General features: G+C 41.4%; 1 protein-coding gene across 2 annotated transcripts in view; it reads left to right on the top strand.

Moving 5' to 3' along the window:
- Window positions 1-19,487, top strand: part of b4galnt4a (beta-1,4-N-acetyl-galactosaminyl transferase 4a) — a 127,950-nt gene that overhangs the window by 52,607 nt on the left and 55,856 nt on the right. The window lies entirely within an intron of this gene.

Below are 19,487 nucleotides of genomic sequence, written 5' to 3'. Positions count from 1 at the left end.
AATCCTTTTAGGCAGTGTATTGAAGCTTTTGATGCTCTCGCTCTGGTTCCTACCAGCTGGCACTGTTCCAGCAGTGGTCAGTGCTAAGCTGTTCCTGGCTGGCTGTTTGCTCCTACTGCTCAGAGTCATGCTGGGGCCACGCTGGGTGAAGGTCATTAGGTCATAAGACATGACACTGGACCGTATCTCTCTGTTTCTCTTTCGCACCTCCACCCCTTATGTCACGAGTACACTGGCATAATAAATGCCTGCCAAGTCTGGTCAAGGTAGACGGTTGATGTGGGCATGGGAAGTCGATGAGTTCAGGGCCACAAATCTCATCGACTAACTGTAAAATGTCCACATTTGGTTTGGCAAATCAGACTTTGGCCATGGTTGGCAATAGGGCTGTGCTATTCAGTTATTTGAATTAATTTGAATACCTTTTTGCACTATGTGAAAAATATCTACATCATGAGACTTGAGTTATTAAAATGAATGAATCACATCTATGAGAGGCACAGTCTTTGAAGAAGGCTTGTGTTTGTTGATGAGATATCTTTCATTTAGACTGAACTGCTAGGGAGGGGAAATATCATCTTTGTGAATATATTGTTATTATATGAATTAAGCAAAAGTGAGTTGGAAATGGATCCAAGGTTGTGGTATGACAACTGCTTATAATCCCTCTGTGTCAAGGAAATGTATAATTCAATGCTAATTCTAAAACAGATACTTGGAAATGTGCTTGCGTCATAACTACGCAGACCTACTCATAGAGAATGTTAGATAAGAGGAGCGCGATCCTTGAGAACAGAAGGAGCCAGTGGTCAAAGGCCTTGCATGGGAAAAACACATCAACCCCCTGCAAGACAAAGTTCCTCAAGTGCTTAATGTTTTTAGCGCTTTTAGGAGGCTGGATCATAGAAAATAGCCCAGCAGTGGAAGTCATCAGTATAAAGTCTGTGTCTGCCGGATTTAAACAAGCAGGTGCTGTCCCTGTTGCCACTCGATAAAGGAAAAACAAAAACCGAGCACACCTCCATTTTTCTCCCGCTCCATAAAGACTCTCAAAGAACTGCTTAACAATAGAAACAAGGCAGGGATAAGAGCCATACTGAAAACTGCTGAACAATAGAAATAAGCATCCTCTGTCTTTCTTCATATTTCTTGCCAAATCTCCTACAGCTGAGGCATTTACTTGACGAGAGACAGATAAGGGAATTCTTGGCTGAGTATAGCGCCATGGGTAGATGGATGGATGGATGGATGGATGGATGGATGTGTTCTTGGTGTGGGCATGTTGTGTTCCTGTGGGTCGAAGGAAGAGGAGGAGCACATTCATTTGCATTCCCGTGGGAACATTTCCTGCTTTCATCAGTATTCCCTGTTTGCCAGAGTTAGAGCGAGTGCCATATCTTTTGAAGAGTTGGAGGTGATTTCATGTTTTGCTCCAGCGTTTTCTCTTGGGAATTTTCTATAGGTGCCAGCTTTTAAGTGTCGCTTTTTCTTCTTCTTCTTCTCTCCTAGTCTGCACCCTTTCATCTGAGGCCTCCAAACATTAACCAGTATCTGGAGATATGTGCTGGATGTAACTCTGTGATGTTCCATGTTGCACAGAGCTACTGAATATGAACTGCTGATAAAAACACTGATGATAGTTTTACACCTGTGTAGGTGTAGAAACTCGCTGCTACAACAGTGTTTTAATCTGGACCTTCACCTTTCATACAGAACCAGCTGAACACTTTCAATGTCAAAAGTCAATCTCTGTTGTCGCACTGTTTCAATTTGTGTCTCAGTCTTTCAGGATTTTTCTTTTATCGTTTCTCGTTCCTCCGTTCCCTCACCTCTTTGTATCAAACCTTCCCATTCCTCTTCTCCCTTCTCCCCTTCATTGGGCTGGAGTGTGTGTTTACAGTCTATAATATATTGTCTCCAGTGGTGAACCAGCCCGTTGGCCTTACTCGTCATTGATCTCTGTCGTCCCCACGCTGTCCGGGCAGAGGCCAGACACTTGGAGCCTACTGATTGATCTCCTCAGGATCTTTTCCTGTCTCACCACCCATGGTCACCCACCTTGTTCTCTTCCAGCTCTTTTATTTGCCTTGTCATCACTTCTCTGTAACTTCTGCCTCCTTTACTTCTGCCAGTCTTCACCTCCTCACCCTTACTAAAGAGGGAAGAGAAGCTTTTGTTTGCGCGTAGTTTACATGGTGACACTTTAGCTAAATTCAGCCGTTAAGCATTTATAAGCAGTGCTTCTCCTCGCCCTCCTCTTCTCCTCACCCAAATGTTTGGTTGATGAAGTGTAATAGCTGTAATCATATTTAATGATATTTGATTACACATATGAACAAATCCTTACGCTGTGTAATAAAACCTTCATTAACTTTTTATGCACATATACATATCAAGCATCAAGTGTTCAAAACTAAAGTTGAAGTTTAAATTCTTGACCTTGGTAATGGTAATTTGACAAAAGAGTTCAAGGCCACTCAAAGGCCACCTACTAGGTTTCCTCTTGAGCTTTCACCCACATCTTATGGTGTACATCAGTGGATGGAGTTTGCTCAGCTGTCATGGAGAGTAAATTGATAAATATTTCATTCGTAAATATAATAAAATAGGAAAATGTCCAGTTGATATTGTTATACGATGTTTTGAACTTGATACGAATACAACAGTTTTAGTATTTTACAGTGTTTCGATGTTTATTAATTGTGTATATGTTGCTTATTAATGCTAAATTGGGATGGTTAAAAGGTGTTTTACAATGCTGTTTGCATATAATTACATTTTTCACTCATTTCAATGTAGTCATTTTATTTTCTCATTCAGAAAAAAATAATATATTAGTATCGAGCCCAGCTAAAAGGTATTCAGTGTCCTGAGTGAGAAGAGATGTAACAGTAAACCAGGGATCTTAACAGGGAAATCTTTATCTCTGTATAGAGTCTGTAGTAATGTAAAGAAGCGCAGTCATCCTTTCTCCTCCTCTTAGAGCTCATCATTCCTCCTCCTCCTCCTCCTTACCCCTCTTATATCAGCTCCTCCATTAGTGTCTCGAAAACCTCACCCACTCTTCCTCACTCACCCTCCTCCTCCTCGTCTCAACACATTAAATAGGTTTGAGAAAAGTAGTATGTAGCATTTACATTAAAATTCAATTTTACACTGTTCTATTATAATACTCGCGTAATGATATAATTATAATGCCATAATATTTTAGTCAATGCAACCTGCTGCTCTTGACAATTACAGACCTCACCGCTATGATTACCATAGAAACCACAGTTTGGGTTTGACCTTTAAAAGTCTTTGTGAGTAGTAAATGACACAGGCCTCATTTACCAGCTTCTCCAATCATGCCGCACAGATATGATCTTACACATTATGTGCTGCTGTGACAACTTGCATGTCATAACAGCACTTCAAGGGAGAAAAAAAAATGGATTTAAGATTAAACACTGACCATGACTATGAAACAGCTGAGATAATGGAAAGAAGGTTATTATTCTTCATTTATCTGATCCTGGGGTAATGGCCTAAACAGGCAGACCAAGTAGTCTATTAATCTAGCTACAGGGGCAGACAGAGCAAGCTGCTGAGGTGCTTTGTTTGGCTCTGTTATTATTGTCAGGATATCAATTCCTTTAAGCGTCCTCCTGGATTTATTCTGTCATTAAACAACCCGCTGTCTTGATTTTTTCTCACTTGAACTAGTAAAGGGTTGCAGGTATATTGACACACGAGTCAATGCCGCTGGCTGGGAGGCATGCATGGATCCAGAGTGGCCATTTTCAGAGTCTTGTGAGATGGCAGCTGGCGGGAGAAAACCAATTTTTATTGGCTTTTTCAATTTGTGCCTGATCGGACAGTAGCAACACTATGTTAATTGCAACCTGCGAATCGATGATGTAGTTTGAGTGAGTGTCTCTTTGTCTCTGGAATGTGCTTGTCAATTGAAAATCCAAAATCACTTCTCCTGCCGCTGTATGTGAAGTAAAGGTTTGCTGAATTTAATTAACAGGGAATTGCACTTTGACGAACATTTCCCAAGGTCAATCTCAATGTTATTACTATCACATTAAAAATATACATTAAGGATGCGTCAGGTACCTGTATTTTATCAGTAACTGTTGTGGTTAGCGTCTTTTCTTAATCTTAAAATACTCTGCTCACTGACAACTCCACAAGATCAGAGCAATCAACCTGCAAGCAACCGCTTTAAAGATGAAAACTAACTAACCAGTTTGTCTTGATATTTCGACGTAGAGATGACAAAGACCAGTAACACTTTCAAAAACATCTCCAGCTGGTTAAATCCACACAGAACAGAATCTACAAATCTTCCCCAGATGGCTGAAAATATGGCAATTGTTAAAAAGTTCTCCCTTAAGTATTTAAATTCTCCGAAATATAGCCACAGCCTGTGGGGCTTGACATGTCTCCATTAACTCACATCTGTTTTTTTTTTTGTTGTTTTTTTCTACTCTCAGCTGCACTTACCAGAATCTGGGAAGTTGCTTTGAGGAGTGCCGTTTTGGTTCTGTCTGTATTTGGAACGCCTCTTTACATGTCCTGGCTTCAGGTGGCAGAAGCAGCATCTCTGCTGAGCGTGTAGGAACGTGGAGCTGCCAGTGTGTGTCGAAACAGTAGGAAGAGGCCAGGCTATGATGTATTGCAATATTGATCGTTTTTTTCACCTCACTCACCTCACGCTCGCAAGAGTGTGCATACAACCCCACAGTGGCCAGTGCTTGTAGCTTTTTGTATGCAGCAAGTCTCCCTCAGGGTCAAAAGGATTCAAAAGATTTTATGTTGGGGTTATTAATGCTACTACAAGTTCTCTTGGTTTACCGAAGAGATTTATGTGGAGGGTTATCTGTTATTTGCATAAAAAAGTGGTTAAATGGATAAAATGAAAGTTGTCAAACTGCTAGCAAAGACTAACAGTGTGCAAGCCAAGCATCTATGATAGGATAAGGGTCCCACATTGCACACATGCAGTGCGGTTAAAAGCACTAAAACAGCAGCCCATTGGAAGTCCTCCATCTTTTCCATCTCCCAAGCTTCAATGTGGAGTCTCTGATTGTTGCACATAACAACCAAGTGTTCTCCGATTGGACCATTGTCCATGACTATTGTGTGTGAAAATGGACGGAAAAAAAAAGAAAATATTTCGTATTGTGCTTTTTCATGTAGAAAAACTAATGTTTCTGCAGTTAAGTTGTACCGAGTTTGTTTGAATTTGTAGTATACCTACTGCCATAAAAGAAGGACTGGATAATATACATGTTTCATGATCTTTTATTTCCAGCCTTGTACAGCTGTGTGTAGGCAGAACAAAAGAGAGAATCAGACAGACTATTGGATGTAGACGGGCTGGAGAGAGTCAAAAAAAAGAAGCGTTTATAAAACAGACACACAGAGTGAGATTAAAAGAGTTGACCTTGAGTAACCACTGTGTCACGGCCAATCATTGTCCTCCTCCAGCACGGGAAACTCTGTAACAATGCAATAAAAGTTCAAGATGCACTGATTTTTTAATTTATTTTCTAGGAATTTGTGTCAGTAAGTTAAGGACTTATAAAAGAAAGTAATAATATTAAACATATAGTATACCACTAGAATGCATCACAGTCTTTATGTGGAGTACTGCTGTAGTGAGCAGTGTCACACAGTACGTGGGTGTCCTGAGGAGTCTTTATATAGTATCACAGGTATATGATGGTACAGTACATGTCATCTGTGATCTAACAAGACACCTGCAGGTAGATGAAATTAAGACCCACGCGCCTGCTTCACAGGGACAGAGGCTGCAGAACAATGTGGGTGTGCTGTAAATGGGGGAGGTCTCAGTGTCCTGGAATGGAGCTATAAATTACCTTTCCACCGCCCTCCAGGTGTCCAGAGAGTGGATGGATGGTCAGGTGGATGGATGGATGGATGGATGGATGAATGGACAGAAAACTGAAGTAAGGACGGTTGAAGGGTTTGAGCGAGCAGATACACAAACAAAGCCTGAAGACAAAGGAGCAGCTTGGGAATGTGTGTGTGTGTGTGTGTGAGTGTGTGTGTGTGCGTGTGTGTGAGTGTATGGGCGAGGAGAGAGAAACAGTGACGGACTATGATGAAGATTCATTGTTCTTTTCTTGCTACCATCCATCTCCACTAACATGCGCAGACACCGTTGAATACCCATGCCACCAAGTTGGTAGTGAGTTTGCTGTGTGGCTGCTAAAATAGAGCTGATGACACAGAGGTTAGAGGCAGAATGATGAAATGTGAAAGTGAGGCAGAGAAAGCAATCCAAGTGTCAAAATAGTGCACAGGTGATAAAAGGAGCCATTTATATTGGTGAACAGTATTTTTTTTGTTTTGTTTTGTTTTTTTTTTTTTTGGAGATATGTAGAAAAGGCATGTTTCACACAACACAGGCTCTCCTATGAAACCTGACAGGTGAAGATGAAATACACAACAGCAGACATCCATTGTCTGGACCAACCAGACTGTCATTATTATAAATACCATTTATGCCATTAGAAAGGTTTCACAATATTCTTACTGTTAGTGTTGTGCCAGAAACTATTCTGACATTTTCATTCTTGTTAGGGTAGGAATTTTGTTTTTAGGGCTCAGCCCAAATAATTCTCCACTTTGAAGCTGTAACTGAGAGAAGACAAAAAAAAAAGTCTGTTGCTGCTGCTGCTGCTGCAAAAATGTATATAAAAGAGAAAACAGTAAGTTTTCTCTGCCAGGTTATAATTTCCTGAATAAAATTGCATAAATGTGACCTCAGTTCAGTCGTTTGCAGTGTGAGTGGCGATGTGAAAGACCTGTTGGGCCAAATGGAGGCAGCGCGTCGCTGCGAAGCGGCTCCGAGGCTGTATAGTGAGCTGACGGTGGGATGTTTAACACAAAGCAGCAGGGGCAGTTTTAATCACTTCTTGTCTGTCTTGTCTTGGTGACAAAGGGAATGAGGGATGCTTGCAGATGACTGTGCAACATGGAGCCACACAGAGGCGAGAGAGGGGAAGTGAGGAAAAAGTGCAAGTGAGTTTTTTGACAGCAGAGTCCAGACCAACAGGTGGCTGCGAGAACAGGTGCGCAGTTGATGAAGTGTGCTGTGGAGTGGAGAGCTGCAGAGACATTCATTTTGACACAGTTTATTAATCGGACGCCTCCTCCTCCCCAAAGCTGCTCATGTCTGTTTGAGTTGCGCTGACAAGACTGAGGAGCGAGAGAGGAGCGAGAGAGGCTCCAGGAGCAAAAGCAGGTGTTTCAAAAATGCAAACGTCATTATGGTCAAACATGCCGGTCATTTAAAACACACACATACTGCATGTAGATGCGTGAAATCCATGCATGGATGCAGAGCTACAGGGCTTCCTCTGAGATGAAAGACTTGGCCTGAATAGGAAATGTTAAAGGAGGCAATAAGAAAAGGGCAGGGAAGGGATGAAAAGGTAAAAATGGAAAAAAAAGTCATCCCCTGGTGCCACAGGCTCTGGTGACACATCACTGTGTTTATTTAAGTGAGGTAGAACTGTGTCCGGTGTGGCCACAAGCTTTTCTCATCATCTCCTGTCTCCCACTGGCTAGACTTCCAAATTAAAAGTACCACAACAAAGCAAAGTCAAAAAAAAAAAAAAAAGTGAAAGCCTTTTTTAAACCTTTATGCATATTTTCATGATAGCTTTTGTGTTTTTTTTCTAGCTTCCTAAATTGGAACTTTTACTGTCATGCTTCAGGTATCAAGCTTTTTCCCCTTAGGTCTCTGTTTTTCTTTTGCTCCAGAATATTTTTTTATCAGTCATTAGCCTGGATGGAAAAGCTGAGGATAGGATTTGTTCTGATGGATCGTTTCTTACCCTGCTACCATTAATCCTAGTTAGTTTTTGAGTTGAACAAGGTCTTTAAGGAGACTTGAAATAGACTGCTTGGCAAACATTCCTAAGTGCACTTTAAGAGCTTACATAATAAGTGGTCTTTCATACATCTATTCAGGGTTGGGGTGATTTTGTATAAAGTTTTCATTTTTCTCTCTGTGGACTCTGAGAAAAAGTTAGATCACAATAAATTAACAGTGTTTTTAAGAGGAAGAAGGAAAAAGCTGGAATATTGCCCATGCTAGAAGGATGGATGGAGGGAAATACCAAAGCAGGACAGAGAGCTTGGGAGTGCTGGTCAGCAGAAATGTCAGTTGGCGAAACCGGGCAGGCAGTAAGAAACCTACATATCACACATACTGCATGCGAAATGTGCTTCAGCACACATTACACAGTCAATATGTCTTGTTAGCTGTAAGTTCTGGATGTAACGGCTCGTGTAGTGGCGTGCACTTAAACACATGGCTGCATTTATGATTACACAGCTTTTTTTTTAATACACACTTCATATTTCACAAATTATTCTTGTTTTTCAAAGCTTTATAAAACCACTTTGCAGTAAAAACTGCCCTTGATTTTGTTTAGTTTTTTATGTATCTTGGGGAGTGTTTTATGCCTTTAATTTGACTGCTGACTGTAGAAAAGTGACAAAAAAATGTGACATTGGCAGTGAAATGCATCAACACTGAAACTGGGCACGTTGCACTTCATGGTCAGCACCATCAGGGCAGAACAAACAGCCCTTGATTTGCTTTACATTAAGAGTCGAGGGCTGGGTACTGGGGTTGATCTACTAAACAAAATACACATAAAGGGTAAGATAGAGCTTGGGAAGACATAAAGTGAACACCGACTCCAACTAATACTCTGAGAATGTCTTCTTTTCCTGCTCCAGAAAACATATTGTCGGCTTGTCGCTCACTGCAGGGGAGATAAATAGCCATGAGCTGTAATTGTCAATTGACAACAGCAGAAACTGCTGCACAGCGGCTGTCGCTCCCCCCCCCCCTCGTGCTCCAGCCTGATAACAGAACCGCACCGCTCGCCTCTGGACCTTCCTCACCGCAGACATTTTGACTTTGTCAAATACAGGTGTAACTAATAGCTCCATTCTACTTAGATGCCGGTGTGCCAGTGACGGGCACTGGTAATTGTGTATGCTGGCATGGCCAGGTTTACTGGGACATCTAAATGACATGGAGTCATTGTTAGTGTTGCTGGTTACAGCTGTTTCTCTTGTAAAAAAAAGTCCCTGTTTAAACAGAGAGGTTACAGTGTTTTTTCCTCAGCTGCACACGTTTATATGTGACCTTTTTCTTCTTTACAAACAAAATTACTTTAATTTCTAATAAATATGAAATAAACATTTATTCAGTAAGTCTTTCTTCTTGTAATAAACTATATTTAGCATATTATCTTAGTGGGAGTCTGGTGAGCCACTCTTTTTGGGCTTATTTTGTGATAATGGCTGACTTGCTGTGTGTTATCCCTTATCAATGCTCTTAACATATTCAGAGCAAGAAAGAGACACGAAGGCCTCCTGTATGAGTTTTGCTATCAGTGTATTTATTCAGCAGGGGTAAGATAAGAAGATTCAAGTATTGATTGCGGGCATAGCTAATCTCTGCACAATCTTCGTAATAGCAGTCAGGGTCCCCTTTCTGTGTTCTCTTAACTTATCATCACAGATAATGCAGACACGACCACCTTCTACCACCTTGCTTTTGGCAACAACCTTCTCCTGAGCCCAGTTTTTATCATTATGAAGTGTATAACTGTGTGTGCCTGTGTGTACTGAACACATGTATACGTGCGAGCACAGGCACCGACACAGCCACCAGTGCGCATTTACTTGGGAGTGCGGTTGTATACTTAAGTCAGTCATTATCGTTGTTGTTGGCAGTGTATACAAGTATTCTCAAATGCCTTGTTCAGTCTACACAGATCAGCGTGAAAGTGTGTGGATGTGGGCTGTGGGATGGGAGTGGGTTAGTGCGCATGTGAATTGCTATTCATTATTGACTGTGGCTGAGGTCATGAAGGGGTCACTTCCAGGTGTAGGGCTCAACATTTCCTTGTATCTCCTGTTCTTAAACTTGACACGCGCCCCTCTTTCATTCATAATTCACTTCATTTTAATGTAACTAACTAATGAGATATATGATGTAGAGCTAAGTGTGTGTGCATGGATAAGAGTTACCTCTTGTTACATCCTTGGTTTTACATCAGACGAGCAATTCAGTGTGGAGTGGGAGGAGGGATTCGCTTAGTATCTTACATATATGCTTTGATGTCCAGAAGTACCAGATTTGCTGAGGTTCTGGGTGACGAGTGCGACAAAGACACAGCTGGATGCACACATTGAGAAAGCAATGTAGTCAGAAAAGTACCTTCAGTGTGATTTGAGTCATCACAGCACCTCAGGAAATTGGCTTTTTACCTTTTTGATTATTGTCTGATCAGTTCTACATTCATCTCCCTGCATCACCTAGTGGAAAAGAAAAAAAGCAATACCAGCAGTTTAGACTTGATGTGCAATTTTAACACCTGCAGAAAGAATGCAGAACAGTCCTTTAATTTTAAACACACACACACACACACACACACACACACACACACACACACACACACACACACAACAACAACTATACAAAATAATGTGTGGCACAAGTGACAAATTTGCTGAAGCTATTATTTTCTATGTGGTTTACACAGTTAATCCTTATAAACAGACACATTCAGATTAGCCTCTGCTTCTTTCCATCCAAATCTGCTGGTTAGCTCGCTAATTAGCATTGATTAGCAAACAAGAGGAAAGTGCGAAACAAGCAAAACACTTACCAGATGTTCCTAAAATTTGCCTGATGTGACACACAGGCCCTCGCGTATAATGTTGTTGCGCTTATGGCTGCATACTGCTCTAATTTAGTCGGCTACATTTACTGACAAGAGCAAATATTATATGGTTGCTTTATTGTTTCTCTCCATCTTTGTTGGTGTTGGAGGAAAACACTTTTGTGAAGAAGTTAAGCCTTTTTAAATCTTTGAAGGGCTCTGCTCTGCCAGGTGCTTTTTCATATGTGGCTGTACTCTGAGCACGTTGTGGCCAGTGCTGATAGGATTTTTTTTTGTTGTTGAACAGTTAGGGGGGAAAAAAACACATTTATTTGCCCATATACTTGTTTTCTATGTCTGTTTAGGGATGAGAAACAGAGTTAAGGAAAAAATGTCACACACAAGATAATTCACAGTCACTGTGAACATACTTGTCTCCTCAGAGCATGGTCAATCTGTCTGTCAGTCTGTGTGTCCGTGTCCATCTCTGTCTCAGACTCGCCTCGGTTTCTCTGCAGCGGGCTCGGTGTTGATTAGGTCACTGAGCGCCAAGCAGGTCGAGGATGATTGGCAGTTGACTGTTTGCCTGTTCTGTTTACCAGCTGCCCCATGTCGCACCCCATCTGTATTTATCAGCCTGGACAGAAAACCCAGGCCTAATACAAATGATAAACCTCTGTTCTTCATTCCCCTTTTTCCTCCAAAACTTACTGTGATAGAACAGGTACAGAATAATACATTATGTTGCTCAGACAGTTGAAAAAAATGCAGCAGTCTTTCAGCAAAGGGAGAGCACGGCATGAGGCTGGAGTCCTGTTCAGATGCTGGATCTCTGTCTTAACTGTCTGCATCTGTTCTCAGCTCTCCTCCAACCATGTCTCCTTTCTACTTCTCTGACCCCTATCTTGTTCAAGCTCTACAAACATTGGATGTATAATGATTAAAGGCACCTTTAGCTGTCTTTCAACTGAGTATTTTTCCTCAGGCAGCACTGAAGCACCTCTCAGACCGTTTTAATTACAGTGCAAAGATTACAAGCTATCAAACAGAGGGTTTAAGCTTTTCGTGCTCTCTCTCTCCACCTCTCAGCCTAACACCAAATCCTGTCCTTAGTGGGTGAGCCAAATATTTTTGTAGCATTGCTGCAGCCTTTTTTTTTGTTTGTTTACCTGTAGGTCTACTTTGCATGTTCTTCCTGTAAAATATATTTAGATAACAAATACGCTTTAATTTTTAATGAGTGGGCCATAAATGATTGCACATGAGTGCAAACAGAGACCAGGCTATTCAGACCACCATTGATCCCCAGAGAGACTGCACTCCTCCTCACAGCCTTTGTCCTTACATGCCTGCTGTACTGATGTGGACTGAAGCGTGACAGAAGCCCTGCTACCTTGTCCCAGACCTAAATCGATAAATTACACACTCTGTGATGCACGTATATCTCGATATATGCTACATGTACTTGTTGTTATGAACGGATGGGTACACACGTACAATCCCAGCAGGCCTATATGCACTTAGGACATCATCACATTAAAATCAGTGCTCTATAAGTACCCATGCTGGATAATAATTGGTCATTCTCTCCTTTTTCTTTCTCAACTGTCTGCAGTTTTTCTTCTCACCATCCGTTCATACCCCCCCCCCCCTTCTTCTCCTTTGTGTCTTATTGTCTCCCTGCCGTACTCATCTCTGCACCATTAATCTTCCAACCAATGAATTGGAGCCACTGACTCTATCACTCCTATTATCGACTGCAGCCGTCCCTTATTTATGTTCCATTTTTCTCCCTCTCTTCCTCACTCAGCCCTTCTACTGTTGTTCCATTGACCGGCATGTAATTTCTTACATGAATAATGCAAGCAGCGAGACAAAAATAGTTGCTCTTGGCTGGGATTTGTTCTGCAATAGTTTAACTGAATGCACTTGGGCTGATTTCTATTCAGCAATGCCAGCCATTTTGTTAAAAGGGATAGGGATTTGGTTGTAAAAGTATTGGGGCTCCCAAAGCTGCATTCTTACTGAAATAGACTAGAACGGCTGATTGTGAGATCAGGGTGCAGATTTATTCAGCCACTTGCTCGGCGCTCACGAGTGCTGATCCAGGATCACTGAGGTGGTTCCCAGGACAATCGTATTCATTAGCCAGCAGCTGCAGCAGCCACATCAACATATGGCAGTCTACAGGCAAACATTACGTTTCAGTTTCCAGCAGTGTTTGCTGATGTGCCAGTGTTAGACATATATCAAAGGGGCCAGCGTTCGTCAGGCAGCTTTCCCAGCTTTCCAAAAACAATGGGTTCCATTGCAAAATTTCCTAAACGATCTCCTATTATAGAAAATGAACAGCTTTGCAGGCGCTAATTGCTCAATTTACCTACTGAGTAAGTACACAGAATTCGACTGAAGGCAGCCTTGTTTTCGGCTGTGTTAACTTGCTGTATTTTTAAATATCTTATTAAATACAACAATAAAAGCAGTCTACTGATCTTTTGTTACGGAGAACAATAACTACTCATGAGCGATCTTCATTTGTGTGCAGATCAAAGGCCAATGACTGACTCATTCTTCACACCTCTGTCTCTCCTCTGAAGCCTCTGACAACAAGATATACTTTCAAACACAAAATAATGCTAGAGTGATGAAAGTGACGGCACAGCACAAGTATACACACGCGTGAATTTTATCATATATGTCATGTAGGAACACTGTTTCATACTGGTTTGCTGTGTTGCCATGGAGCGTGCTTAATGGGTAGTGTAGAACCAGATGCATTTGGGCCACATTTGAAGACATTTCTAATAATCACCATGAGCTTTGTTGTGCTCTTTTCCCCATGAAAGCATCCAAGGACTTGAATAAACATGCTTTTGAATCCCCACAAGGCTCTTGTGAGGGTAATTAAGTTATTTTCTGCCTCCCGGTGTTGAGATGCCATAATTGGTCCTCCAAGGTCGGACCTAGAGAAATAAAAAAGAAAAGAGCCACATAATCTCTGTCTTTATCCGACTCCCTTCCCTCGGCAATCTGCAGAACGTTTTGAAAATCATAGGTTTCCTGTTTGAACCCCGCAGTGCTTTTCTTTGTCACTAAAAGACCTTTCGACACCAACATGCGAAACGCGCCGTCATCTTCGTCATGCTTCAGTGCTTGGATGACTCCTCAGTCAAGGTTCCTGAGTCAAACTATAGATACGAAAGCACCAGAATAGCAAGAATAAGCCCAGTGCACTCACCTCTGTCTTCTTTTTTGAATTAGACTTACATTTATTTATTTTTTCCTCATTTTCGGGAAGAAAACTGTGAAGTTAACCTTGGGTAAGATGAGGAAACACGTACTATGTGTTGTTACTATTGCAGGATTTTTCATAATGTGTAATAGTTGATATAATTCTCTGGAAGTATTAATGGAAAGCCTCGCTGTGGCCATGAGAACTCGCTTTGGCTTTTCTTTGCACTGAATTAAGCATGTATGCTTGTACGTGTTTCACAAAACCTAAGTTTTAAAGTAGGATCTGATGAGGATGTTTTTTTTCCCCCCTACAACTGTTGCATAGAGAAAAAGTGTATCCTATGGTATCCAGTGTATCCTGAGAATTATGAACTGAGAATCCATCTTTTCAGTTGCAGTCGCTTCACATACAGAGCCACAGTGCGGGTGAGTGTGTAATACTTCACAGAGCTCTGTGGTACTGCTCTGAAACCAAGCAGAACCTGGTCTGTTTGGTCTGTTCACTAAAGAGAGGTGGGAAAAAGATTCTGGCAGTCTGCAGTCGTTTCAGACTTTCTCTGTGCCAGAGGGATTTCTGAGGAGTAGACTGGCACAGCGACTGTGCAGAACCTTTCAAAGGGCTTCTCTCAGTCACTCTTTTTTCTCTTTATTGCTCCATCGGTCACTTTTTCTCTCTTTTGTATTTGTACCTGTTCGTCTCCCTTGTGTTATGCTGCTTTTTATGTCTTTATTCTCTCTTTCTCTTCTCTGTCTTTTCCCTTCATTTCATCCATCTCTCCTATTTTGCTATTTTTCTCAGGTTACGCCTCACAACCGGTGCCATCTTGTCACATAGGATGGAAATGTCTGGTCCATGGTATCACATTCCTAACCAGGACTGTCTGATACACAATATGATGTTTCTGAATATCTGTCTGCAATATCAAATCCAAACTGTGATTCAGAAACGTCACCATCACAGTTGAGGGAAACATCACAGCTTTCCTTTCTGGTGATGGATGGTTGTGATTAGTCATTACGACAGTAATTGTCATCCAGGTATCTTTGCCTCCAGCTACACGAATTAATAAGAGCAGTGAACATCCAGTGACCAGGAGCCCCTGTTGATTCAGTGCTCCCATAGGTTGAAAAATGGGGAATATATTATGTATTATATATTATTATTATGGTGGGACTAATTAACATACTGTATATCTCGGTGGTGGTTAACATGAATGAAAAATTGAGAATAATGTAATTATTCCGCTCTAGTTATTAACTTTCATATTACAGGTCGCTGGAAATGAAACTTTGATTTGTGGACTTCTGGGAGCCGTCTGAGCTGAGCTCATTCACAGGGGTTATCATGGTGGGTGGGTGAAGAGATTTGTGGAACGAGCTCTGCTCTCACACTCCCTCGCACTCTCTCTCACTCCCCCCCTCTCTCTCACTCTCTCTCTCTCTCTCTCTCTCTCTCTCTCTCTCTTGCTCTCGCTCTCGCTCTCTCTCTCTCACACACACCCTTTCCTGCAGACTGCTGCTTGTTTGTATTTAATAAGGGAGATTAATTAAGCTCATTGGTATTCTAGGACACTGGCTCCAGCTGTTTCCCTGGGCTAGGATCAGCAAGGTCATCATTTGAATTGTGCTTTATGGACGTGGGGAGTCTGGAAGGAAACAACTGGGGGGCAAGCACCTAGTACAACAAGGTGTTTTGACTGCTGGGATGGATGAATATAAGTGACAGGAGCTCACTGATCAGACAAGCTCACCTATCAATCAATCCTTTCGGGGTTAGCAGCTCTGCCATGAGTGTTCATACATGAAACAACTTGGTTTGGCTTGTAATTAATTGCTACTATCCCACACTCTTTCTGTCTCTGATGCATTGCTCCCATAGCAGTCAAATGCCCACATTCTTACAGGCCATTTGTCATTCTGTTTGAGTGAAAGTCAAAGCAAATAGCAGTGTAAACACATGATAAATAGACAGTCCACTGTTTCCTCTAGGATTTGTTTCAGCAACGGGGGGCAGGCCTACTGTGCATGCATAGATGCACGGACGTGTCCACTTACTGTATACTTCGCTTCAAATTGAAAGCCCTTTGCAATGTCGATCAATTGCAACTTATTGATATTTCATAAGATTCTGAAGCAGTGGTGGCAATAATCCTGCAGCTGCGGGCCACCTTGAAAAATGTTTGTAGTGGAAACGCTGCATTACTGCATACTCATCAGTCTGATTGATATTCCGTGGTTTGCCTTGATGCTATGTTTAATACATAAGGCCATTTGACAGGCCCCTTAGCATCAACTTTAATTATCAGTGAAACATGATAACACAATCTTGAAAAACTTATAAAATCTGCTTATAAATTAGAGATTATAACTCTGGAATAATGACTCGTGCAAATGTTACAAGTATTCGTAATAGGCTGTAAGTAATGACAACATCTTGCTGAAGTGTAAAGTCAATACACAATGTGGAAGAAAAAGAGATACAGCTGATGAAGGATGTAGTGCCACCTCAGGTCAATGAGTTTAGCTGTACCTTTTAGTATTGCATCGATAAGCAGACTTTGAGTTGGATCGAGCTGAGGCAGCGCTTTAGGAAAGTGTAGGAAAGTGGTGTCCGTGTGAATTACAGTCCAAACTCGAGCAGTGATTTAGAGCTGGACTTTTACGGTTGACAACAAATTATTTCTAAAACACTGCCTCTTTAAATTACAATCAGTAACCACAGATCACAAAGTCCTTTAGATACATGGATTATTTTTCATCTTCATTCAAACAGTCATTGCACCTGTTCTAATAGAGAAAGCTGATTAGTCGTAAAGTAACTGCTTGTCACAGGCAGTAACAAAAAGCTCTTGGCTCTTGGTTTTGTGCACTGTGAGCACAGCAATGACATTTCAAGGTCTAAATATTACTAGGAGTGATAGAAACAGCGGCAACAAAGAGGTTTGAAAGAAACCAAGAAAATCAACAGCTTGAACATAATGAAGCACTCAGTGGTGCAAAGTGTTAATGAGGAAACAGAGATGTAAGGATTGGAATGTGAAAACAGGATGGATTGCAGAAGATGTTTTGCCCCATTTTAGATCATTATGTACAAACGTAACTTCTAGATGTTCTAGAAATAGATCAAAAAATGAAGTAATGTGTTAACTCTTGATACTTAAATGTGAGTCTGTTAAATAGTTTCACTGCACTGACAAAGTTCTGGATCTGAAGTTTAGAAGAAAATATTGGCTTTTACTAAAGAACCAGCAATATAAAACAGCACATATAGTTTTATATATAATGTGGTACTAATGAAAGGTAATCTGCTTTAAAATACATATCAGACAAAACATTTAAGATGCCGCATCACTTAAGCAATTGTGTCAAGAAATGTTTTGCTGCAGGTGTTGAAATGTATGGAAGCACATTGCATTACCAAAAGACAGCTATATTTATGTATATACTGTATACATGATTTACTGATTCCCAAATCTTATACAGGGCTCTCTATTGAAGCTGCTGTAGCATCCCTACCCTTTCTGCTTCCTCTGCAGGTTGCTTTGCTACCCGCTTCCACCCCAGCTCCTCATTTTCATGCTGCCTCTGACTGTTGTGTCTGTTGTCATTGATGCCGCTCTGTACCCTAGGAGGGTCTTTGCTGCTGCTCACCCTGCCTTAGGCTTTCCAGGTGTGTACATGGAGCGTTCAGGGAATTCCCCGACCAGAGCCATACTGACAAATTTAACTTACTGCAAAAGATAAAACCTTTCCTTTGACTAAAGTGGTCCTGACTGAATTATGAGTGAAGATCTCATAATTAGTCTATGAGATTTGGATCTCATAATTATGAGAAAACAATCTCATAATTATGAGATAATGTGCAATAGACCAATGGGACAGGAAGCGGAACTTCAGAACTCGCTTAAGAATCAGCAGGTTTTTAAAATTTCTTCAGTGTCAGAGTCATTCACTGATAGTACATCCAGTGGTGCATAGCAAAAAGGGCATCTTGTCACATTTCTTCAGCTAATCCAGCTCACTTCATTTTTCCAAAATGTAAACAAATACAGGCTAAAATGCAGAGCTCATGGTACAGCCCTCAGTATAAGTCACTGTATCCATGGCAATATTATACTTTATGTTTCTGGTTAAAGTTTACATAGCACAAGACTTTTAACGTTTAACTTGACATTTTTGAAAACGCTTTGTTGAAAAAAAAACAAAAGAAAAAACACTTACATTGATATTCAACTAATATTAGGCACAGATGAGCCTATAGGACAGACAGTTGAATCAGTCATAATGCCTCTGTCCTCTCAAAATGACCATGATTGATAATCACAAGATCTGGATTTTGTAATTATGAGATAGTCATAATTACGAGATAAGCTCTCTAGAATTTTTTTCCTCTGTAGAAATCTAGTTTCCCGGTGCTTTAACAATTCATGATTCGTCTAAGCTTTATATTTTACTGACTGCTGAGCTCCGTCTCATATTTTTATTCTTCTGCTGTCTTTGTTTCATGGGAGATAACAGCTGATGCAATATGAATGTTGTGTCCTTCACTGAGTGGATCTTCTTGTGAGTGTTTTTGTGTCAGATAAAGCTAGTCTGTTTTTGAGTCTTTGGGTACGCACGAACAACAGGCACTTTATGCTTTTCTCGTGGCAGACATGAGGGGAGCCTGTTGTCATATTTCTTCATCATTACCTTTCCTTGCCCCTCTTCATCGCTCTCGCTTGGAAGTTAAAAAAAAGTCATCAAAGGCTCGGTGTCCGACAGCTCTTTCTCTTCGCCTCTTTCACTCTACAAAATGTCTTTTTCTTCCCCTGATTCTTTCGCAAACACTGGCACCTTCTCGACAAAAGCCCCTCATTTCAGGGGTGCTGAAAAGCTCTCCAGCTTGTCTCGGCGGAGGTACGTCTCTCCTTGACATCCCTGCTAAATGGAGGATGCTTTGCTATTCATTTAACAGCTCTGTGACTGGGTTCCTCCTCTGGGAGCCTAGCAGTCTTTTATCTCCTCACAGCTGGTTGAGAACCTGCGCTCTCCTCTGCTCTGTCCTGCCCGTCACACCACAGCATTAACATGCCTCTTAGCAGACCACAGAGAAAGAGCCCTGTGGTGCTCTGGCCGGAGCATGGGGCTAAATCCCAGATCAGGGGGAGAGTTCAGGCTCCCCAGAGAGGAGGTGTTGGCCGGCGGGGTGGACGGTTAGAGTATGTTGGAGATTAGGGCTTTTGGCGAGTCAAACGCTGGATTAGGAGCGAATGGTGAAGAAGAGATTCCACAGGGTCTTAATAGGAGCCTTCTGGGGAAATAACCCTGTTTCCTTCGCCTGCTCTTTCGTGATATGCATGCCATGTGTGTGTGTTTGTGTTATTCTCAGCTGTGTGTAGCAGTACATGCTGCTTAGCGCCTCCGTGAACTAGAAAGGGTTGTGGTTTTAGCTAATGATGCTACTTTATCTCATATATCAATTATGTATCTTATGGAGAAGAGTCAGGTTACCTCAGTGATGGATGTTTGGATTCATGCCTGCATAACTTTAGCCTTTAGCCA

This window comes from Seriola aureovittata, chromosome 10 (assembly GCF_021018895.1).
Source record: "Seriola aureovittata isolate HTS-2021-v1 ecotype China chromosome 10, ASM2101889v1, whole genome shotgun sequence".
Lineage (NCBI taxonomy): Eukaryota > Metazoa > Chordata > Actinopteri > Carangiformes > Carangidae > Seriola > Seriola aureovittata.
The sequence above is the reverse complement of the archived record's forward strand: the minus strand, read 5'-3'. Positions and strand labels throughout refer to the sequence as shown.